The 24,554-nt window shown below is 39.0% G+C and overlaps 3 non-coding genes across 3 annotated transcripts; all 3 read left to right on the top strand.

The window, feature by feature from the left end:
* Positions 1 to 12,396: 12,396 nt before the first annotated feature.
* LOC138369161 (U5 spliceosomal RNA) lies at positions 12,397 to 12,513 on the top strand. Its single transcript, XR_011229771.1, has one exon. It is a non-coding gene; the product is annotated as a U5 spliceosomal RNA (small nuclear RNA).
* A 4,863-nt stretch (positions 12,514 to 17,376) lies between these two features.
* LOC138369255 (U5 spliceosomal RNA) lies at positions 17,377 to 17,490 on the top strand. Its single transcript, XR_011229783.1, has one exon. It is a non-coding gene; the product is annotated as a U5 spliceosomal RNA (small nuclear RNA).
* A 4,880-nt stretch (positions 17,491 to 22,370) lies between these two features.
* LOC138369248 (U5 spliceosomal RNA) lies at positions 22,371 to 22,484 on the top strand. Its single transcript, XR_011229782.1, has one exon. It is a non-coding gene; the product is annotated as a U5 spliceosomal RNA (small nuclear RNA).
* The last annotated feature ends 2,070 nt before the right edge of the window (positions 22,485 to 24,554 follow it).

Genomic DNA, 24,554 nt, shown 5'->3' with positions numbered 1-24,554 from the left:
GCAATTCACTCATTCAAACCGACTTATAATAGTTATCCATATATAAATGGTAATCTTTGTTCTACCTGTTAACCTGTCATATGAAGAAAGATTGTCAAAGCTTATATTACATTCTCTAGAAAAGCAAAGAATTAGGAGTGACATATGGTAGAGGTGCACAATGGGATGAATGGACATAACAAAGGGGACATTAATGGGGTATTAAAAGTAGCAACACAAGACAGAACTCGAAACAAAGTGTAAAAATTGGAAAAATTTAGATTTAGGAAAGAACTGCATGAGTAAATACACTGGGTTTGTACCTTAAGGTTCATGTATGCAATATTACAGAGTTCCAGTTAACTCCCATGCATGCAATTAATTTATGTTATGTTTATGCTTTTTATGTTAAAATGTTTTTGTTGATTTGTTTGTATATTTTCATAAGTAAAGCATGCTTACCGTCTTATTCCAAGTTTTATGATAACTTTACAAGGTTTAAAACATAAAGTTCAATATATATTCTGGTTTTCACACAGGAATTATACGTTAATATAACATCATAATAACGTAATGATGTCGTGTAAATAACGTTATACTGACGTCATATAAATGTTATATTTATGTTATAAGAACGTAAATTGGATAGCTTTACAGAAAGTAAACAAAAAAAACTAAATGTTGACTGAAAATTATTTATTCTTAAATATAAAGCATGAAAACATTATAATACCATAGCATTTACTATTATTTTTAAATTTTTACATAAATCTTAAAAAACTGTGTCTCAAGAATATATGTTTTTAGTTATATCCTTTGGTTTTAAGAACATCAGATATACGTATTTATGTCAAAAGTTACAGTATTACCTTTGTGGAACCATTTAAAAACGTCCACAAACGTTCTGTGTTTGCTGGGATGTAACATATCAAGGATCATCACCATATATTTTAGCACGTGTTGTGGGAAATTTTTACCCACCATATCTAATAATCATCTAAGAAATGTATAATATCTAAATCATATCAAAATCATATCTAATCGTATCAAAATCATTAGGATCATTAAAGATTCATTTTATAGCTTGATCCTGGATGACAATGGCACCATGAACACGTACGCAACAGGGGCCCTTTTGATGCCTACGTGACTTTGTACATGATTTCTCAAGGATCCAGAAGCTTCTAGAAGGACTTCTTAATTAAAAAACTATTGGAACATTGATTCAACATCCGGTAGGATTAAATATCGAATCCTTAATAAGAATCAGTGGTACTTACAAATACTACTTATAATCTTTAAATCTTATATCTAATTATATTATAATCACATCTTATCTTAATCATAAGTCTAGACTGTAAAAATAATCAATCAATATTCATTGAAAGTTACCTCTCAAGGGAGAGGGAGGAGCATCTCGGGGGGCGAGAAGCGCCCACGACGATGCCTCGCGGCACTCCGCGTTTGTTTACAAATGAGTGAACAAGTGACTGATCCTTAGCGAACATTACCAGCTCAAGGACACCTTATTTAACATTTTTATCGCCAGTGAATACTCTCTAGAACTGGGGGAGTACCTGGACAATATCTACAAGGAAAATCCTAGAACATTCACATAAAATAGTGTATAGTGGAGATCAGTGACACGGTTTCCTCCACCTTCATTCATAAACTTTTATCTCGAATCATTCTTCTGCAACTGCAGGATAATCACGTAGCAACGCTACCACATCATCATACAGCAACGCTGTAGCAAAATATCGTGCCTAAACTCAACAAGAGAGTTAATCAGTCTGGCAAACTTGTCAGACAGGCACCCCGACTGGCAGAGAAGTATATTGAAGGTTATTTGGTATATGATTGGCCAATTGTATGCTTGTGTAGCTTTAATATCCTATAAATCTGTCTGTTGGTTAAAAAGCGAGGCAAAGCCTCACATTTCGGTACGTTTATTAAAATTGTAGTGTAGCTGTGAATCTTATCCAAGCACTGAACCTCATGAGTGTCCATTCTGTCAGAAAAGAATTCAGCCTCAATAAGTAAAAACCTCACAAGTGTCCACAGTCTTGGAAGAGATTCAGTCAAGCTAACTGTATAAAGTGAATATGTCTGCATATATATTTGAATATATAAATTAAGTTATCAATTGCTTGCTTAGTTATTTTTAAGTTATCATATAAGTTCATTTAATTGAATATAATTTCTAGTACTAAGTTAATAGTATTAAGACTACATTTAAGGTCATTTATTTATACTTTTACAATTTAATTTGTTGTTTATAGTATAAGTACATATTGGCTGTTAAGTTATGGTACTAGGTTAGACTATGTATGTTTAAATCTCTGATTTAAACAGAGCCAGTGTTCAGTCAGATAACTGAATTTATTAAATCTTATCCTTGTATAAAATACAAGCTGATGTGAGATCCCTGTCTACAGGTGGATTGGAACTTCTATCAACAAGTCATTCACTCCACCTGTCCCTTACAGCCCACAATCTGTCATTAGGAAAAGAGGAATTAGGATTTACAACCCTAGCTAGAGATTTTAGTTGAATTAATTTGCAGACAGTTAATTTTTAATTTAGTTCAGTACAAGTCCCTGGTAGTCTCCTCTTATATCAATCCCAGCAGGTTTTTCCCACATTAATGGTCCTTCGAACCTAGATAATAATGGTCCTTTATACCTAGATATTTATGATCATTCGTTTACCGAATATTTCAATGCCAAATACATAAGAAACTTCTTGATTTTGCATTGGAATAATTCTTACATATTCTAGCCTAACCTAGCTATCAGCCAATATTTATCATAGCTATATATCTAAGTAAACAAATAGTTTGCAGTGGCTTAAGCCACCATATCCATTAACTAGTAAGCATTCATAACAAACTGATACTGTTTTGTGTTAAGAAACCACAGTACTTAAGTATATCAGTGTCAAAGACACAACTGCATCTTAATCATAAATATCAATTACCTACCTCATTGTGGTAACATTACATGTATATTTAAGTGTATTATCTAGCATTATCTCTAATCTACTGATTTTCAGAGCTGCTCATTACATAATAATCTTTAAAAAAGTGTTAGTGTTATCATCACTGTAAGAGCATCATTACAATCTAACTATAATCAACTGTATCAAACCCTATTCCAGGTAAAACCAGTAGACATTCTACTGTATTTTATCTAACAATTATTATGGTAACAGATTTTGTAATAACTTTGCAAAAATAGTGCCATTTACTATTTTTAAAAAATTATTACAGGATTTACCAACTTGGTGCATTCGTGCATTCGGGTCACAAATCAAATTATTACAGTACTTTTGATAATTGAACACCTGCTACAACCAGATTCCAGGGAGGAAATGAAGGACGATCTTTGGAATCATTACCTAAGTAGACAGGAAAGCTCATTTATCAAAATACATTAACATCATACATATTTATCAGAAAAAAGAGAAAAATCTCGGAATCTCCAAAACTCGGAAAAGGTCAAAATGGCTGACAGCGTTCCACCAGCAGCTGAAACAGGAAATAGGAGGACACTTAATGGTCTGCAAAATCACCTAACTCAACTGATTGACAAATGTCAAAAGTTGGCTAGGCAACCATCTCCTGATTTAATAATTCTGAATACCAGAGTAAAAGCAGCTGTGGATAAGTATGAACAAATCAAACGCCATGCAGAGATTTATCTAACAGAAATGGCTAATGCAGATTTAACCCGAAGGGAACTTCAGGAAATTGTCGCTGAAATGACAATGTATGAAGATAAAATCCAAGATCAACTTGATCCTTTAATCAAACAAATATCTCAAGCAGGAACCCAATCCAATGTGAGCTCATCCACTCAACAGAGCAATGCAACTATCACACATATAGCCGCAGAGCTCCCAAAGGTACAATTACCATATTTTGAGGGCAAGGATGAAGACGATTGGGATACCTTCTGGAGACACTTTGATTCTATAATAAACTCCAAGCCCTCTCTCAAAAAGGCGACAAAGTTTCAATATTTGCAAGGCCAGTTACGGGGAGAGGCAAGGCAGGTCATTGCTAATTTGTCATTAACAGATGATGATTACGACCATGCCTTACAGTTGTTACAAGATAACTACAGTGATAAGGAGACTGCAATTGCACGTCTCTCATACAAATTATTGGATTTACCCTCTCCAAATAAAAGTTATGAGTCACTACAATCATTTCGATTGTCTATAGAATCAATCATCAAAGCCCTCAGTACAAAAGTACCTGTAGGTGATGCAGAGTGGCTTATAAAGTTAATCATTCAAAGGAAACTTCCAAATGAGGTCATAGACAGCCTATGCACTCATTATAACACCAACATCTTATCACAAAGCCAAATCATTGATGGACTTCGAGCTTACGTACAAAGATTACGAAGCCGAGGAAAACTTAGATCTCAAGAAAAAATCCCCAAAGGTGAATCCACGGACAAAAGCAAAAATGTCCAGAATGGCAGTCAAAAATCAAGGCAACAAAACTCCTCTTCTGCAAAGTGGAAACAGAATAATGTTGGCTCTTATGCTATATCCCCCACAGTTAACCGAACTGTAGGAAACCAAGCTCCTAAGACAGATAAGACAAAAGGAGCTACAAGTACCCCAAAATGTTTATTCTGTCAAGAAGCACATACCATTTATCAATGCACAGTTTATGTAGGCCGTGCCAGTCGAATCGATCGACTGAAATCTCTGAACAGGTGCATCCGTTGTCTACGGAAGCACGATACTAGTGAGTGTATCACTCAATTGCAGAACTGCCAATATTGTCATAAAAGTGTACATCACACAGCACTCTGTGGTGATATTAACACTCAATCCAGATCACAGACTTCCAATAATCAACATGCATCTCAGGCAAAGCCCAAAGATGATAATACCACAACAGCCGTACAATTCTGTACAGTAATGAGCAATGTCAACGACTTGGATACAGAAATTGTTACAGCAGCCATATTGCCTACTGCACAGCTAGAACTATGCAATCAAGGAATTTGTATTCCAACTAGAGGCTTTTTTGATCAAGGGTCACAGAAAACCTTTATCAGTAAAAAGATGGCAGAAGATTTACAACTTAAATCTTCAAAGCAAGTATCTACCTCCATATCAGGGTTTTTTACTAATTCTGGTCGTAGAACCTTTCCAGTAGTAAAACTCAATGTCTGTCTAGGTACATCCCAAAGGACAGTAGAAGCCATAGTAGTTGATAAAATTCCTACTGAAATGGAAGTGACTGGTCTGACAGCAACAATTAAATTCCTAAAAGAAAAAGGAATCCAATTAGCAGATCCTCTACTTGATTCTGACTACATAGGGGATATCGGAATCCTGATTGGAGCTGACTACTATCATCGATTCATTCTGGGATCAGAAGAATCTATGGGTATGAATATACTCAAATCAGCAGGAGGCATATTGATGACAGGACCTATACTAGATCTTGAACCTTCAACTCCTGAAAAATCACATCATACAGAAACTGTAATAGTGGCATGACTAGGCAAAGAACAGTCACCACTTAAAATCCCCCACATGATTGATGATGGATTAGAATCTGTACCTCAATTGTGGGAACTTGATGCTATAGGAATAATTCCTGAACAACCAAGTCCTGATGATGTCTGTGCATATAATCAATACTTAGAAACTGTACAGTACTATGATGGACAGTACTGGGTAAGGCTACCATGGAAAATCAACCATAAAACCTTACCTACCAATTATCACATGGCTTATAGTCAATTTAAATCGCAACTAGCAAAGCTAAGAAAAAGGCCTGAGCATTTAAAACTCTATCATGAGATTATTGCGCAACAATTAAAGAATAAATTCATCGAAGTCGTGAAACATGACAATACGCAAACAGGCCATTTTTTACCTCACATGGCTGTAATGAGAGAATCAAAAACGACTCCTTTACGGATAGTTTTTAATTGTAGCTCTAAATCTGGACCCCAAGGAACCAGTCTAAATGATTGTTTGCAAACAGGTCCAAGTCTAACTCAGAAATTGTATGACATACTGTTGAAGTTTAGACTTAACAAATATGCGTATTCAGCAGATATAAGTAAGGCCTTTCTAAGAGTTGGCTTACAGGAAGAAGATAGAGACTTCACTAAGTTTCTATGGGTAGAGAACCCAGAAGATGTCAATAGTCCTGTAGTGACTTTCAGATTCTCATCAGTTCTTTTTGGCGCGACAAGCAGTCCATTTCTATTGCAAGCAACTCTAGATACTCATCTGAAGAAATCATCAAGTCCCTGTAAAACTGAAATCAGTCAAAATCTATATGTAGATAATTTTCAAGGGACAGTTAACAGTACTACTGAACTGTTACAATTATATCAAGAGGCCAACAAGGAGCTACAAGGTGCCAACATGCCACTACAATCTTGGGCCTCTAATAATGCAACATTGAATAATCAAATAGCAAGAGATTACCCTGAATATCACGTACCAGAATCACAAAAGGTGTTAGGCATGGATTGGGATTTAATCTCGGACACAATATCGATCAAATCTGTGCCAGTAAATTACAACATCACTACAAAAAGGGATTTGCTTTCACAAGTTAGCAAAGTATTTGACCCACTTGGTCTACTAAATCCTTTGACTATCAAGTGGCGTTTATTGGTGCAAGAAGCATGGAAGGCTAAGGTTGGTTGGGATGATCCACTACCAATCCAGTTACAAAAAGCTTGGATGGAAGTGGCTCAAGAACAAACGATGCACTTATTAGTATGATTAACGTAATTCACGCAGCTCTTGATAAAAAGGAGTTTCCTGTTGGGTTATTTGTGGACCTGCGTAAGGCTTTTGACACTGTCAACCATCAAAACCTTCTTCTTAAATTACATCATTATGGAGTCAGAGGACACTCCCTGCAATACCTCAAATCTTATCTTACTGAAAGGCTCCAGTATGTTTCTGTGAATAATACAATTTCTCCCACCCTACCCATCAACATTGGTGTTCCTCAGGGCAGCATACTTGGCCCACTCCTCTTTCTCATCTACATTAATGACCTTCCAAATGCCTCCCAACACCTCAAACCAATTCTATTTGCTGACGACACAACCTTCATTTACTCCAGTCCTGACCCCCTTGCTCTAAATGCCACAGTAAATACTGAGCTAGAGAAAGTCCATCTTTGGCTAACTGCCAACAAACTCACCCTTAACATTGACAAAACTTTCTATATTCTGTTTGGCAATAAATCCTCTAATCAGATAAATCTCAAAATAAACAATACCCAAATTTGTAACAAATTAGATGGCAAATTCCTTGGCGTTCTCATCGACCACAAGCTGAATTTCCAGGGTCACATTCTAAATATATCAAAAAAAGTTTCAAAAACTGTTGGCATTCTTTCTAAGATCAGATATTATGTACCCCGCCCTGCCCTGGTTACTCTCTATTACTCCCTCATCTATCCATACCTCAACTATGGTATTTGTGCTTGGGGTTCTACTACCCAAAATCATTTACGTCCTCTCATTACCCAACACAAAGCTGCTATTAGGACAATAACCAACTCTGGCCCCAGACATCACTCGGTACCCTTACTCAAATCTCTGAATATGTTAGATATTAAGTCACTGCACATTCTCTCTTGTGTATTATACATATATAAAACGCTGAACTGTAATGCCAATCCTGACCTCAAAAGCTTCATTGAAGGTTGTAACAGAACCCATGAGCACCACACCAGGAATAAATACAGTTTTGATATTCCTAGAGTACGACTTAATCAAACTAGAAATGCTCTACAAATCAAGGGACCCAGAATGTGGAATGACCTTCCCAACCATGTTAAAGACTGTACCTCTCTCAACCAGTTTAAGATAAAAACTAAACACTACCTAATAAATTCCCTGTAACCCACCTCACTCCTTTATTGTCAACCCATGTCTGTTATTTTATTTTATTATTATTATTTTTTTTTTTTTTAATCAACACTGTTTGTCAACCTATTGTATTTGTGCTGCTTTTTCAGTCATGTTTCCCCTTTTTTTTATCTTTATTTGTATTTGTTTTCAACACTTTTTATTCTTTATGCTCAATTAGTATTAAGTTCTAGATATTAATGTTTTTCTTGCCCGAAACGCATTGCGTAATAGTGGCTTTAGGCATTGTATGTACTAGCTCTATCTTTATATCAATCCATTAATGTAACATCACTTGTATGTATGTACCTTACCTGAATAAACATATTTATTTATTTATTTATTTAGTTGAAAAGATAATCTTTCCGAGACACATAGTCGAGGAAAATGAAGAAGTATCACTACATGTATTCGCAGACTCGTCAGCCAAAGCTTTTGGAGCTTGTGCTTACTTAGTGACTTCTAATCAATCATATCTTATCACCTCTAAGGCCAGAGTCGCTCCATTAAAAAAGAGGACTTTGCCTCAGATGGAACTAACAGCACTGCTAACTGGCACACGCTTAGCAGTGCATATCAAACAAGTCTTGTCTACCATGAACATCAAAGATGTCATTATATGGTCTGACAATGAAGCTGTCTTACAATGGGTACGAAACGACAACTGTCCAACTCCATATGTAAAAAATCGCGTCTCGGAAATTAAAGAAATTTCCGCAGGCTTTCAATTGTTGCATGTACCAACAAAGGATAATCCTGCTGATCTCTTATCAAGAGGTATGACATTTAAACAGTTTGCAAAGGCAGATATTTGGTTTCATGGGCCTCGATGGTTAGTGAATGGTAGTTGGCCTGAACAAAAGCCACACGTCATTACGACACAAACCATAACTACCACCAGGCAGCAAGCTCAAATATCAGTCTTGGATTGTACTCGTTACTCCTCGCTCATCAAATTAATCAATGTAACACAGAACGTGTTTCATTATCTCAGGAAAAAAGGTATAAAATACACTTTTCCTGATGCACTTATCTATTGGGTAAGACAAGCCCAGAGAGAAACTTATGGGAATAACTATGAAAATCTTCCTCATAAGTTAAAACACAATCTCGGTCTGTGGATAGACCAAGAAAATCACAACATTCTGCGTTGTGGAGGGAGACTTAAACACGCAGATATCAATCTAGATACGGTGCATCCATGGCTTTTACCAAAAAATCATTGGATCACAAGGTTGATTGTGTTGCATACACATCAACAAATCATCAAACATGGAGGAGTGTTAGACACACTCACACAAATCAGACAGCAGTACTGGATTCCTCAGGGAAGACAGTCAGTCAAATCAATCTTGAAGAATTGCATGATATGCCGAAGGTACGATGCAAGAACTTGCTCTTATCCAGGGCCACCACCCCTACCAAAGGAACGAGTGGTCCATCTACAACCTTTCGAAACGACAGGAGTAGATTATACAGGAGCAATATATCTAACAGGGACTGCAGATAAGCAACCTATCAAGGCATACATCTGTCTGTTCACCTGTGCTACCACCAGGGCAGTACATCTAGAGGTAACACCCGATATGACTGCTCAATCATTTATTCAAGCTTTCCGCAGATTCGCAGCACGCCGATCATGCCCTAAGCTGATGATTTCAGATAACGGAGCAAACTTGGTAGCTGGAGAAGCATGTCTACGGGAAATCTGTTCCCATCCTGCAGTTACTTCCACACTGGAACAGCGTCATTGCAGATGGAAATTTATCCCTCCGAGAGCCCCATGGCACGGAGGATTTTATGAACGGTTAATAGGAACTGTAAAAAGATCCTTGAGAAAATCTCTACACCGTCAGAAAATCAATCTTCAAGAGCTCCAGACAGTAATCACGGAAATAGAATCAAGGGTGAATAACCGGCCGTTGACTTACTTGTCTGAGGATCCTACTCAACATGAGCCATTAAGTCCTGCCCACCTAATGTATGGAAGACTTCTGACTCCAGTACCATCTCTAGTGGATGATGAGATCAGAGATCCCTCATATGTGGGTCAGAGCGAGTTGGTTCAGGGGTATAAGCATCTGTCCAGCATAATCCAAAAATGGAATGATGTTTGGACAAAAGAATATCTTACATCTCTACGAGAACATCACTATGGGGCCAATGTCCCCCATAATATATCTAATCTCCAACCTGGCGATATTGTCTTGGTAGACAGTGATGGCCCTAGGGCTGAATGGCCATTAGGTAAAGTTGTCTCAGTCCATCCAGATAGTCAGGGGATTTTGAGAATAGTCAAAATCCTGTCTAAAGGAACAACTTCCCTGAAGACATTGGACAAACTCATCCACATGGAATCAGTGAGCCAGCTGCAGTTAGATCCTGAGAGACCTCAAGACACTCTAACTCCACAAGACCCACAGACTCCTAACAGACACAATCGTCCACAACGGACAGCAGCACAAAAGTGCAAGCAAAATTTGCACTTGTATTATCAATCCAATGGAGAGTAAATAAATACATATGGTTACTATTGTCCTAAGTATTGGACTCTGTGCCAGTTCTCTCCCTCTGGAAGATGTGGGAAATTTTTACCCACCATATCTAATAATCATCTAAGAAATGTATAATATCTAAATCATATCAAAATCATATCTAATCGTATCAAAATCATTAGGATCATTAAAGATTCATTTTATAGCTTGATCCTGGATGACAATGGCACCATGAACACGTACGCAACAGGGGCCCTTTTGATGCCTACGTGACTTTGTACATGATTTCTCAAGGATCCAGAAGCTTCTAGAAGGACTTCTTAATTAAAAAACTATTGGAACATTGATTCAACATCCGGTAGGATTAAATATCGAATCCTTAATAAGAATCAGTGGTACTTACAAATACTACTTATAATCTTTAAATCTTATATCTAATTATATTATAATCACATCTTATCTTAATCATAAGTCTAGACTGTAAAAATAATCAATCAATATTCATTGAAAGTTACCTCTCAAGGGAGAGGGAGGAGCATCTCGGGGGGCGAGAAGCGCCCACGACGATGCCTCGCGGCACTCCGCGTTTGTTTACAAATGAGTGAACAAGTGACTGATCCTTAGCGAACATTACCAGCTCAAGGACACCTTATTTAACATTTTTATCGCCAGTGAATACTCTCTAGAACTGGGGGAGTACCTGGACAATATCTACAAGGAAAATCCTAGAACATTCACATAAAATAGTGTATAGTGGAGATCAGTGACACGGTTTCCTCCACCTTCATTCATAAACTTTTATCTCGAATCATTCTTCTGCAACTGCAGGATAATCACGTAGCAACGCTACCACATCATCATACAGCAACGCTGTAGCAAAATATCGTGCCTAAACTCAACAAGAGAGTTAATCAGTCTGGCAAACTTGTCAGACAGGCACCCCGACTGGCAGAGAAGTATATTGAAGGTTATTTGGTATATGATTGGCCAATTGTATGCTTGTGTAGCTTTAATATCCTATAAATCTGTCTGTTGGTTAAAAAGCGAGGCAAAGCCTCACATTTCGGTACGTTTATTAAAATTGTAGTGTAGCTGTGAATCTTATCCAAGCACTGAACCTCATGAGTGTCCATTCTGTCAGAAAAGAATTCAGCCTCAATAAGTAAAAACCTCACAAGTGTCCACAGTCTTGGAAGAGATTCAGTCAAGCTAACTGTATAAAGTGAATATGTCTGCATATATATTTGAATATATAAATTAAGTTATCAATTGCTTGCTTAGTTATTTTTAAGTTATCATATAAGTTCATTTAATTGAATATAATTTCTAGTACTAAGTTAATAGTATTAAGACTACATTTAAGGTCATTTATTTATACTTTTACAATTTAATTTGTTGTTTATAGTATAAGTACATATTGGCTGTTAAGTTATGGTACTAGGTTAGACTATGTATGTTTAAATCTCTGATTTAAACAGAGCCAGTGTTCAGTCAGATAACTGAATTTATTAAATCTTATCCTTGTATAAAATACAAGCTGATGTGAGATCCCTGTCTACAGGTGGATTGGAACTTCTATCAACAAGTCATTCACTCCACCTGTCCCTTACAGCCCACAATCTGTCATTAGGAAAAGAGGAATTAGGATTTACAACCCTAGCTAGAGATTTTAGTTGAATTAATTTGCAGACAGTTAATTTTTAATTTAGTTCAGTACAAGTCCCTGGTAGTCTCCTCTTATATCAATCCCAGCAGGTTTTTCCCACACGTGTCAAACAGATAACACAAATTATGTTATGAAAACAATGCACACTTATAAATATATCCAAACAGTAAAGATACAGAATGAAACTGATGATAGCACAACAATAGAGAAATATTGCAAAGAATAAAACAATTACTGTTTATTAGAGTTACCGGTCCATGCCTTTCTAGTCCCGAAATAAGTTTACGTTTTTCGCCTCAGCGCTCTGTCGGCGGTATCGCTAAATTTCTCGCATATTTAACTCTGGTTTCCCTTCAAAACGCATAAATCTTTCGCCTTTTACTAAAGATTTCCGTGGAGGGGAACAACTCAATGAGTCTTAAATAATTTTTTCTTGGCCCATTAAATTGGGCCTTATTATCCTTAATATTAGTAGTTTAAAGTAATAATACTGGGGCTACTTCGTGGCTTGGACGCCAATAGAGAATCCTGTTTGCAGGAGACTTAAGCGGACTCTCCCAAATATTACCCTAAAGCACAAACTGTAAATTATATAAATCTCCTACCTGCCAAATAAGCAGTCAAATTAGAAGATTAGATAACATAAATAAAAACCCATCCGAAATATCAGTTTCCTGGGAGCGAAAGAAAACCATTGGACCAACCAAGAGATCCTCCTGGTCTAAATAATTCACACTAAGTAACCTCATTCATCTTTACCAACAAGGTTTAAAAAGAAAACGCCGAGAAGGTGGAGAAGAAAACGCCTCCCACGCCGAAGTTCCAGCTGAAGCCTTCCAGCCGAAGTGTCTTTTTTTTTCACTCCTTTTCGTTAATGTATTTGGTTGTATTTACCTCTGCTCAAAGTGTTAATCCCGTTTCTCTAAGGAGTTATAGTCCAGCTTTATTTTGAGCATACTTTGTTTTGCAATTTAATTATTTATAATTAGTTATAATTGGTTTATAATTTTATTATTTACACCATTTATTTACGATTATTCATATAATAATTTATTACATTGTTAGGCTTTTCCAACGACGTCGTCCCAGCCGGTGTTGTTCCTGCAGAGGATGGGCCAGCTGGTGGCTCGGCCGTAGCTGTTGCAGCGGGCGCCCTCACAGATTCAGCTAGTTTCAGCAGACGATGTTACAGCTGCTAACGCCCCAGTTCCATCTTAGGCTTCCCGGCAGCCGATGCTTCAGTCATGAACCTCCAGCTGAAGCGTTCCACCCGACGTTGCGCCCATCAATTTAACACTCTTTTCAGTTTTGTAATTCTCGCTTTCCCAGCTTCATGAATTGTTCCCGTTATTTCTAGGACAGTTATATTCCAGTCTTAAGCCTAAATTGTCTTGCAGCTGGCCCTCTACTTACCACTAAGGTCTTCCCTGGTGGCCAGTTGCCGCTATTTTCCTCCCTTTATCAGATGTTGATGCTCCAGCTGTCGATGTCCAGCTGCAGGTGCCCAGCCCCGATGTTCCAGCCGCTGATGGCAGGATTTTGCAGTTCAACATTCGGCAACGGTCGTTAAGTTGATCCATTATTTTGCACAATTTTGACTATTGGTGTTTGTGTTATACACGCTACGTTAATGTGGGTTTAAGGTCCAGGTACTACCCACGTGCATAATTCTTTAACATATAAAAAATCCCGTGCTTATTGTATTTGAGTTATTAACTAAGCCAGCTAGGTTGTGCTAGTTGCCGTGTCGCAGGCCTCTTGCCTCTTGCTTCAGTTTCCCTGGCTTCGCATTTTCCACTAGCCTACTCACTTTATTCCCGCTCAGGATGCTTTGTTTTATTGCACGTGTCTTTTACTGTGTTTACAGTATGTTTGTTTAACTTTTGCTTTGCCTTAAGTTATTAAGTAAAGTCAGTTAGGACGTGCTAGTCGCGGTGTTACGGGCCCTTGTCTCCTGCTTTAAGTTTCAGGCCCTGCATTTATGTTTAGTTTCCTCTGTAAATTATTACTGTTATTACGGGTAGCCTTGCGGCATATTTGTTGTTTCTCCTGGTTACGTTATGTGGTTTATCATTTACGGCCTAAATGTTTACATTTACCCTATCACAGTTTAATTCAATTGATGCCCTCCCAACACCAGCTACAGGTTTTACTTCCCGGTGGAATTTTATGCTTGTTCGCTCGACTTTGTTTAAGTTGTTAGGTAAGGCCAGTTAGGCCGAGCGAGTGGCTACTCGCCGTCTCGGTTATCTCTACCTTAAGCTTTGACGCCCTGGCGTCGTGCGGTACGCCGTTTTGGTGATTTATAATTTATATTATTTGTGAACAATTTTAAAATATATCTTATGACTGCTAGACTTTCAGTTATGAGTTGTATTACTTCCGCAATTTATAGCATTGCTTTTGCCTCATGCCTAAAAATTCATGCCTAAAAAAAAAAAAAAAGAAAAAAAAAGCTACTGCGGCGAGGAAGAGAACGCGAGCCGGATATTCCTCTTATCACCATTACAACACACGCAGCGGTGCCGGGTTGCAGCCGTCCAGGGCCTACGTTAATACTATTATCTTCCCTTATTTGCTGGGCTATATGATAGTATTAATATTATTCCGTATCGTTACTGTCATTCCAGTATTATTTTATTAAAAATATAAATTGTTATTATGGTTTGGCGTTGCTTTCTTAATTTCTTCCATTCTGCGGCACTTGCCGTCATCGGTTATTTACGATATTACATTGTATTCTTACATTGTACGATTATTTACGACATTGTATTCTTAATATTATTCCTTATTACAGTTACTGGATGACGGTTCCCTGCCGTCGATTTCACTTTGCCCCTGTTCTAAAAGATGTAGCCGAAGTTCACGGCGTACTAGCTGCGGCTTGCAGACGCTCATTGACAACACAAGACTACACTCAGCGGCCACTTAAGGCAGACTCCTTGGCTTCTATCCAGCCCTATCACCCGTCTGGAAGCAGAGATGGGATGGAGACGAAGGGTAATGTTCCCCGCTCACATTCTACATCCGCTTAGGACACAAGCATGTTATAGATTTGGCTTTAAGAATTGGTTCTTATTCCATTTTATTGTTTATGTATATATTGCTTTGTTGTATATACCCGTTCTTGGTATATGTATTGTTTATATTCAAGATTTATAGTGTTTCGTATTATCCCTGTTTATAGTTGCTTTGTGCTTCTTTGCTGCTCTCCTACTGGCTTTCTCCCACCTTTGCTCTTAGCAAAGGTACTTCCCCCTTCCGTTTGCTGGAAGATTCTTAGAATTGTTAGCCCCCTTCATTGCTACAGTATAATTATTCGGAAAACTCTTTATTCATCCAGGATTGTTAATTAAGGAATCTCTTAATTCCTGTGCCGGGCTCCCTCCCCCCGTTTTTCGTCTCCGTATTGATTCAGCTAGGGTTTCCCTCTCGTCTGTGCCCTTGCCTGTCACGATAACACTGCATGCCGCTTCTGCCCACCCTTACTGCCTTATATCTTTCAGCCCGGGGGGAGGTGATCTACGCGACAAAAAATCGACGCACGCTCCGACTGGACCAGGTATCGCTTACATGGTCAGGAATCAACACTCTTAGGATCCTGCAAGCGCAGTGCAGGACGCACGCATACCCTAGCCCAGCGAGCGCCCCCCAGCAAGTTCTACCCGGCCCGTGCCCAGTGAACAGGCAACACTTCTTCAGGGCGATTAATTCGCGCCGCCCTCGCAGAGCTAGGCTCGCCTTCAGCCGACCACGCCCTCTTACCTTTAGAATTGACAGGGCCACTCGGCTCTCTTGACGGGCTAGCCATCGGAGTTAACGGCAGGTCCAGCAACCAGCCGGAACACCCAGCTGACTACGTCCGGGACGTTGTTGCACTGCCACTCTGAGGCCTCCTTGCGACCAGCGGGCCTCGCCCTTCGAGGGGGGGGGGGGGGGTCCGGCCAGCTGGCCGGCGGTGGGGGTGCAGCGCCGGTCCCCAAGTGTCCCGCTGTCCGCAGCTAATCCTTTGCCCAGTCTACATGCTAGTAAGAGTAAGGAACCCCTTCTCCTTAATCCTTCTCCCGCTGGCCCTCGCGGGATTGGGGGTGCTCCGCCGGAACCCCCAAAGTGATAAGCCTGCAGATAGCTAAGAAATATTCCCATGAATTGTAATTAGTCTAATTAATGCAACTTTCATTTACTACCTATGGATGTAGTTATTAATTGTAATTGATCTCTACTTTATCATTAAGGATTATTCATTATAATTATTCCTTAATACTTTATTGTTATGCACTAGTCAATAATTATTTATCATTCATCCTAATTAGCTATTTGATTCACTAAAAATAATTGCTTATCATTATACTATTTATTATTATTATTTATTATATAATAATAATTTTATTATTTATTAATTTATATAATAAATTAATTTATTATATATTAATTTATTATATATTAATTTATTATATATTAATTTATAATATATTAATTTATTATTTACCATTATAAAATAAACAAGTCCCCAATCTGAGCACGTTTTCTTCCAACCTCAGAAAGAACTTTTTCAGTGTCAGGGTAGTTAACAGGTGGAATGCATTAGGCAGTGATGTGGTGGAGGCTGACGCCATACACAATTTCAAATGTAGATATGACAGGGCTCGGGAATCTGTACAACAGTTGATTGACAGTTGAGAGGCGGGACCAAAGAGCCAGAGTTCAATCCCCGAAAACACAACTAAGTGAGTACAACTAGGACAGCAGTACATATTCAAAGATTTAAATAAGGTTACCGAGAGCTGTCTGGGGCCAAAGTTTGTTATTGTTCTATAGAAGATTTGTGTTGAGTAATTAGAAGATGTAGATGATTTTGGGTAGTAGAACCCCAAGCACCATAATTGAAATAAGGATAGATGAGAGAGTAATAGAGCGTTATTATTAAGTTAACGAGTACTACATTATTTAGATACTATCGATAACATATATCGACGCTTTTGCTGCTTATTTTCACGAGTATGAAATAAAAGTACGGTTAAGGTTTTAACTTTCAGATGGCGTATGTAACATATCAAGGATCATCACCATATATTTTAGCACGTGTCAAACAGATAACACAAATTATGTTATGAAAACAATGCACACTTATAAATACATCCAAACAGTAAAGATACAGAATGAAACTGATGATAGCACAACAATAGAGAAATATTGCAAAGAATAAAACAATTACTGTTTATTAGAGTTACCGGTCCATGCCCTTCTAGTCCCGAAATAAGTTTACGTTTTTCGCCTCAGCGCTCTGTCGGCGGTATCGCTAACTTTCTCGCATATTTAACTCTGGTTTCCCTTCAAAACGCATAAATCTTTCGCCTTTTACTAAAGATTTCCGTGGAGGGGAACAACTCAATGAGTCTTAAATAATTTTTTTTAAATAATTTTTTCTTGGCCCATTGAATTGGGCCTTATTATCCTTAATATTAGTAGTTTAAAGTAATATTACTGGGGCTACTTCGTGGCTTGGACGCCAATAGAGAATCCTGTTTGCAGGAGACTTAAGCGGACTCTCCCAAATATTACCCTAAAGCACAAACTGTAAATTATATAAATCTCCTACCTGCCAAATAAGCAGTCAAATTAGAAGATTAGATAACATAAATAAAAACCCATCCGAAATATCAGTTTCCTGGGAGCGAAAGAAAACCATTGGACCAACCAAGAGATCCTCCTGGTCTAAATAATTCACACTAAGTAACCTCATTCATCTTTACCAACAAGGTTTAAAAAGAAAACGCCGAGAAGGTGGAGAAGAAAACGCCTCCCACGCCGAAGTTCCAGCTGAAGCCTTCCAGCCGAAGTGTCTTTTTTTTTCACTCCTTTTCGTTAATGTATTTGGTTGTATTTACCTCTGCTCAAAGTGTTAATCCCGTTTCTCTAAGGAGTTATAGTCCAGCTTTATTTTGAGCATACTTTGTTTTGCAATTTAATTATTTATAATTAGTTATAATTGGTTTATAATTTTATTATTTACACCATTTATTTACGATTATTCATATAATAATTTATTACATTGTTAGGCTTTTCCAACGACGTCGTCCCAGCCGGTGTTGTTCCTGCAGAGGATGGGCCAGCTGGTGGCTCGGCCGTAGCTGTTGCAGCGGGCGCCCTCACAGATTCAGCTAGTTTCAGCAGACGATGTTACAGCTGCTAACGCCCCAGTTCCATCTTAGGCTTCCCGGCAGCCGATGCTTCAGTCATGAACCTCCAGCTGAAGCGTTCCACCCGACGTTGCGCCCATCAATTTAACACTCTTTTCAGTTTTGTAATTCTCGCTTTCCCAGCTTCATGAATTGTTCCCGTTATTTCTAGGACAGTTATATTCCAGTCTTAAGCCTAAATTGTCTTGCAGCTGGCCCTCTACTTACCACTAAGGTCTTCCCTGGTGGCCAGTTGCCGCTATTTTCCTCCCTTTATCAGATGTTGATGCTCCAGCTGTCGATGTCCAGCTGCAGGTGCCCAGCCCCGATGTTCCAGCCGCTGATGGCAGGATTTTGCAGTTCAACATTCGGCAACGGTCGTTAAGTTGATCCATTATTTTGCACAATTTTGACTATTGGTGTTTGTGTTATACACGCTACGTTAATGTGGGTTTAAGGTCCAGGTACTACCCACGTGCATAATTCTTTAACATATAAAAAATCCCGTGCTTATTGTATTTGAGTTATTAACTAAGCCAGCTAGGTTGTGCTAGTTGCCGTGTCGCAGGCCTCTTGCCTCTTGCTTCAGTTTCCCTGGCTTCGCATTTTCCACTAGCCTACTCACTTTATTCCCGCTCAGGATGCTTTGTTTTATTGCACGTGTCTTTTACTGTGTTTACAGTATGTTTGTTTAACTTTTGCTTTGCCTTAAGTTATTAAGTAAAGTCAGTTAGGACGTGCTAGTCGCGGTGTTACGGGCCCTTGTCTCCTGCTTTAAGTTTCAGGCCCTGCATTTATGTTTAGTTTCCTCTGTAAATTATTACTGTTATTACGGGTAGCCTTGCGGCATATTTGTTGTTTCTCCTGGTTACGTTATGTGGTTTATCATTTACGGCCTAAATGTTTACATTTACCCTATCACAGTTTAATTCAATTGATGCCCTCCCAACACCAGCTACAGGTTTTACTTCCCGGTGGAATTTTATGCTTGTTCGCTCGACTTTGTTTAAGTTGTTAGGTAAGGCCAGTTAGGCCGAGCGAGTGGCTTCTCGCCGTCTCGGTTATCTCTACCTTAAGCTTTGACGCCCTGGCGTCGTGCGGTACGCCGTTTTGGTGATTTATAATTTATATTATTTGTGAACAATTTTAAAATATATCTTATGACTGCTAGACTTTCAGTTATGAGTTGTATTACTTCCGCAATTTATAGCATTGCTTTTGCCTCATGCCTAAAAATTCATGCCTAAAAAAAAAAAAAAAGAAAAAAAAAGCTACTGCGGCGAGGAAGAGAACGCGAGCCGGATATTCCTCTTATCACCATTACAACACACGCAGCGGTGCCGGGTTGCAGCCGTCCAGGGCCTACGTTAATACTATTATCTTCCCTTATTTGCTGGGCTATATGATAGTATTAATATTATTCCGTATCGTTACTGTCATTCCAGTATTATTTTATTAAAAATATAAATTGTTATTATGGTTTGGCGTTGCTTTCTTAATTTCTTCCATTCTGCGGCACTTGCCGTCATCGGTTATTTACGATATTACATTGTATTCTTACATTGTACGATTATTTACGACATTGTATTCTTAATATTATTCCTTATTACAGTTACTGGATGACGGTTCCCTGCCGTCGATTTCACTTTGCCCCTGTTCTAAAAGATGTAGCCGAAGTTCACGGCGTACTAGCTGCGGCTTGCAGACGCTCATTGACAACACAAGACTACACTCAGCGGCCACTTAAGGCAGACTCCTTGGCTTCTATCCAGCCCTATCACCCGTCTGGAAGCAGAGATGGGATGGAGACGAAGGGTAATGTTCCCCGCTCACATTCTACATCCGCTTAGGACACAAGCATGTTATAGATTTGGCTTTAAGAATTGGTTCTTATTCCATTTTATTGTTTATGTATATATTGCTTTGTTGTATATACCCGTTCTTGGTATATGTATTGTTTATATTCAAGATTTATAGTGTTTCGTATTATCCCTGTTTATAGTTGCTTTGTGCTTCTTTGCTGCTCTCCTACTGGCTTTCTCCCACCTTTGCTCTTAGCAAAGGTACTTCCCCCTTCCGTTTGCTGGAAGATTCTTAGAATTGTTAGCCCCCTTCATTGCTACAGTATAATTATTCGGAAAACTCTTTATTCATCCAGGATTGTTAATTAAGGAATCTCTTAATTCCTGTGCCGGGCTCCCTCCCCCCGTTTTTCGTCTCCGTATTGATTCAGCTAGGGTTTCCCTCTCGTCTGTGCCCTTGCCTGTCACGATAACACTGCATGCCGCTTCTGCCCACCCTTACTGCCTTATATCTTTCAGCCCGGGGGGAGGTGATCTACGCGACAAAAAATCGACGCACGCTCCGACTGGACCAGGTATCGCTTACATGGTCAGGAATCAACACTCTTAGGATCCTGCAAGCGCAGTACAGGACGCACGCATACCCTAGCCCAGCGAGCGCCCCCCGGCAAGTTCTACCCGGCCCGTGCCCAGTGAACAGGCAACACTTCTTCAGGGCGATTAATTCGCGCCGCCCTCGCAGAGCTAGGCTCGCCTTCAGCCGACCACGCCCTCTTACCTTTAGAATTGACAGGGCCACTCGGCTCTCTTGACGGGCTAGCCATCGGAGTTAACGGCAGGTCCAGCAACCAGCCGGAACACCCAGCTGACTACGTCCGGGACGTTGTTGCACTGCCACTCTGAGGCCTCCTTGCGACCAGCGGGCCTCGCCCTTCGGGGGGGGGGGGGGGGTTCCGGCCAGCTGGCCTGCGGTGGGGGTGCAGCGCCGGTCCCCAAGTGTCCCGCTGTCCGCAGCTAATCCTTTGCCCAGTCTACATGCTAGTAAGAGTAAGGAACCCCTTCTCCTTAATCCTTCTCCCGCTGGCCCTCGCGGGATTGGGGGTGCTCCGCCGGAACCCCCAAAGTGATAAGCCTGCAGATAGCTAAGAAATATTCCCATGAATTGTAATTAGTCTAATTAATGCAACTTTCATTTACTACCTATGGATGTAGTTATTAATTGTAATTGATCTCTACTTTATCATTAAGGATTATTCATTATAATTATTCCTTAATACTTTATTGTTATGCACTAGTCAATAATTATTTATCATTCATCCTAATTAGCTATTTGATTCACTAAAAATAATTGCTTATCATTATACTATTTATTATTATTATTTATTATATAATAATAATTTTATTATTTATTAATTTATATAATAAATTAATTTATTATATATTAATTTATTATATATTAATTTATTATATATTAATTTATAATATATTAATTTATTATTTACCATTATAAAATAAACAAGTCCCCAATCTGAGCACGTTTTCTTCCAACCTCAGAAAGAACTTTTTCAGTGTCAGGGTAGTTAACAGGTGGAATGCATTAGGCAGTGATGTGGTGGAGGCTGACGCCATACACAATTTCAAATGTAGATATGACAGGGCTCGGGAATCTGTACAACAGTTGATTGACAGTTGAGAGGCGGGACCAAAGAGCCAGAGTTCAATCCCCGAAAACACAACTAAGTGAGTACAACTAGGACAGCAGTACATATTCAAAGATTTAAATAAGGTTACCGAGAGCTGTCTGGGGCCAAAGTTTGTTATTGTTCTATAGAAGATTTGTGTTGAGTAATTAGAAGATGTAGATGATTTTGGGTAGTAGAACCCCAAGCACCATAATTGAAATAAGGATAGATGAGAGAGTAATAGAGCGTTATTATTAAGTTAACGAGTACTACATTATTTAGATACTATCGATAACATATATCGACGCTTTTGCTGCTTATTTTCACGAGTATGAAATAAAAGTACGGTTAAGGTTTTAACTTTCAGATGGCGTATGTAACATATCAAGGATCATCACCATATATTTTAGCACGTGTCAAACAGATAACACAAATTATGTTATGAAAACAATGCACACTTATAAATACATCCAAACAGTAAAGATACAGAATGAAACTGATGATAGCACAACAATAGAGAAATATTGCAAAGAATAAAACAATTACTGTTTATTAGAGTTACCGGTCCATGCCCTTCTAGTCCCGAAATAAGTTTACGTTTTTCGCCTCAGCGCTCTGTCGGCGGTATCGCTAACTTTCTCGCATATTTAACTCTGGTTTCCCTTCAAAACGCATAAATCTTTCGCCTTTTACTAAAGATTTCCGTGGAGGGGAACAACTCAATGAGTCTTAAATAATTTTTTTTAAATAATTTTTTCTTGGCCCATTGAATTGGGCCTTATTATCCTTAATATTAGTAGTTTAAAGTAATATTACTGGGGCTACTTCGTGGCTTGGACGCCAATAGAGAATCCTGTTTGCAGGAGACTTAAGCGGACTCTCCCAAATATTACCCTAAAGCACAAACTGTAAATTATATAAATCTCCTACCTGCCAAATAAGCAGTCAAATTAGAAGATTAGATAACATAAATAAAAACCCATCCGAAATATCAGTTTCCTGGGAGCGAAAGAAAACCATTGGACCAACCAAGAGATCCTCCTGGTCTAAATAATTCACACTAAGTAACCTCATTCATCTTTACCAACAAGGTTTAAAAAGAAAACGCCGAGAAGGTGGAGAAGAAAACGCCTCCCACGCCGAAGTTCCAGCTGAAGCCTTCCAGCCGAAGTGTCTTTTTTTTTCACTCCTTTTCGTTAATGTATTTGGTTGTATTTACCTCTGCTCAAAGTGTTAATCCCGTTTCTCTAAGGAGTTATAGTCCAGCTTTATTTTGAGCATACTTTGTTTTGCAATTTAATTATTTATAATTAGTTATAATTGGTTTATAATTTTATTATTTACACCATTTATTTACGATTATTCATATAATAATTTATTACATTGTTAGGCTTTTCCAACGACGTCGTCCCAGCCGGTGTTGTTCCTGCAGAGGATGGGCCAGCTGGTGGCTCGGCCGTAGCTGTTGCAGCGGGCGCCCTCACAGATTCAGCTAGTTTCAGCAGACGATGTTACAGCTGCTAACGCCCCAGTTCCATCTTAGGCTTCCCGGCAGCCGATGCTTCAGTCATGAACCTCCAGCTGAAGCGTTCCACCCGACGTTGCGCCCATCAATTTAACACTCTTTTCAGTTTTGTAATTCTCGCTTTCCCAGCTTCATGAATTGTTCCCGTTATTTCTAGGACAGTTATATTCCAGTCTTAAGCCTAAATTGTCTTGCAGCTGGCCCTCTACTTACCACTAAGGTCTTCCCTGGTGGCCAGTTGCCGCTATTTTCCTCCCTTTATCAGATGTTGATGCTCCAGCTGTCGATGTCCAGCTGCAGGTGCCCAGCCCCGATGTTCCAGCCGCTGATGGCAGGATTTTGCAGTTCAACATTCGGCAACGGTCGTTAAGTTGATCCATTATTTTGCACAATTTTGACTATTGGTGTTTGTGTTATACACGCTACGTTAATGTGGGTTTAAGGTCCAGGTACTACCCACGTGCATAATTCTTTAACATATAAAAAATCCCGTGCTTATTGTATTTGAGTTATTAACTAAGCCAGCTAGGTTGTGCTAGTTGCCGTGTCGCAGGCCTCTTGCCTCTTGCTTCAGTTTCCCTGGCTTCGCATTTTCCACTAGCCTACTCACTTTATTCCCGCTCAGGATGCTTTGTTTTATTGCACGTGTCTTTTACTGTGTTTACAGTATGTTTGTTTAACTTTTGCTTTGCCTTAAGTTATTAAGTAAAGTCAGTTAGGACGTGCTAGTCGCGGTGTTACGGGCCCTTGTCTCCTGCTTTAAGTTTCAGGCCCTGCATTTATGTTTAGTTTCCTCTGTAAATTATTACTGTTATTACGGGTAGCCTTGCGGCATATTTGTTGTTTCTCCTGGTTACGTTATGTGGTTTATCATTTACGGCCTAAATGTTTACATTTACCCTATCACAGTTTAATTCAATTGATGCCCTCCCAACACCAGCTACAGGTTTTACTTCCCGGTGGAATTTTATGCTTGTTCGCTCGACTTTGTTTAAGTTGTTAGGTAAGGCCAGTTAGGCCGAGCGAGTGGCTACTCGCCGTCTCGGTTATCTCTACCTTAAGCTTTGACGCCCTGGCGTCGTGCGGTACGCCGTTTTGGTGATTTATAATTTATATTATTTGTGAACAATTTTAAAATATATCTTATGACTGCTAGACTTTCAGTTATGAGTTGTATTACTTCCGCAATTTATAGCATTGCTTTTGCCTCATGCCTAAAAATTCATGCCTAAAAAAAAAAAAAAAAAAAAAAAAAAGCTACTGCGGCGAGGAAGAGAACGCGAGCCGGATATTCCTCTTATCACCAT

The sequence above is a fragment of the Procambarus clarkii genome, chromosome 3, assembly GCF_040958095.1.
Source record: "Procambarus clarkii isolate CNS0578487 chromosome 3, FALCON_Pclarkii_2.0, whole genome shotgun sequence".
NCBI classification, from domain to species: Eukaryota; Metazoa; Arthropoda; class Malacostraca; order Decapoda; family Cambaridae; genus Procambarus; species Procambarus clarkii.
The sequence above is the reverse complement of the archived record's forward strand: the minus strand, read 5'-3'. Positions and strand labels throughout refer to the sequence as shown.